The following is a 1,268-nucleotide window of genomic DNA, read 5'->3' on the forward strand; positions in this document are numbered from 1 at the left end:
GGAGTGGAATAAAAAGGATATATTATCTTTATGCATGCTATTTTGTTACTTTAAGAATAGAACTGTTATGGCAAAATATCAACATTTATTAATTCTGGAAGCACTGATACATGGATATTTGTCCTATTATCCTGGGTTATTCTGTCTTAAAATATTTCATAGGTTAATAAGGAGGCATTGATAGATAGACGTATGTAGACTGTGGGGTCAGATTTGTTCTCCTCTTCCTCTCTTTGAGTCCTCATAGTCAGGTTACATCATAGCCAGGTCAAAGATCTCCCCTAAAAAGGGGTATCAAGAACCAGGAAAGGAAAAGCTGACCAAACACACCTGACCCTGCCTAAGAGATACAAGAAAATTTAAGAAAATTCACCAAAATTGAGCAAGGGCATATTTTGGTTGAAGATGGAAAAGGTACCTGGAAATTTAGGTTCAGAATAGGTGATTAGCAGAATGAGAGCTGTTCAAGTACTGGTGCAAAGGCACAAGGAAACATACCAAGAAGATGATGGACAACTAGGCAGACATCTCATGAGTGACTCCATTCTGCTCATCTTCTGCATGTACTCACCTCACAGCTGCCCCCAGATGGGCTGGAAGACAGACATCTCCCTATTTTCAAAAGATAAACTAGGGAACTTCAGATTACCTGAGTGCCAGAATTAAAAGAATCACATTCAGTTCTCCCCTGAAGGTGTAATGATAAAAATGGAAGCTCTGGACTCAGGGAGTACAGAAGACAGACAAGGACCAGTTTCCAGTGGAAAGTGATGGGGACAAGGCTCAGGTGTTCTGTCTCCTGACCTGGGTAAGGCTGTTGAGTGGGTGGTCACTGGCAGACTATTTGCAGTCTCTGTGTCCCGTGGGGTTTCAAAAACCAAAGCTCCTCATTAGTCAAATTCTTTTGCTGTCATTCTGATCCCAGGGTAGTACAAACCCTTAAGGAGCAAGGCTCAGAAAAGGAATAATTTATGTTGCATCATTAACTCTAAGAGCCCAAGGGTATGCCATCTTATTCACCTAATTCTGCTCACATCCATTTCAAGTGCCTTTTACAAATGAACATACCTCCCTTCCGTAATTATATTAGTCTTCTTTCCTTATATTCAAAGGTGCCCCTATCCTAACAACAACTTCAGGAAGACTGACACCATGTTGAGGATAAAAATATATACTTTATTACATGGGGATATGTATCCTATATAAATACAAGTGATGATATAATAAACGTACCTTAAAATGGAGGTTTTAAGGGCTGATTCTATGTA

Source organism: Trichechus manatus, unplaced genomic scaffold (genome assembly GCF_000243295.1).
Source record: "Trichechus manatus latirostris isolate Lorelei unplaced genomic scaffold, TriManLat1.0 scaffold00057, whole genome shotgun sequence".
Taxonomy (NCBI): domain Eukaryota; kingdom Metazoa; phylum Chordata; class Mammalia; order Sirenia; family Trichechidae; genus Trichechus; species Trichechus manatus.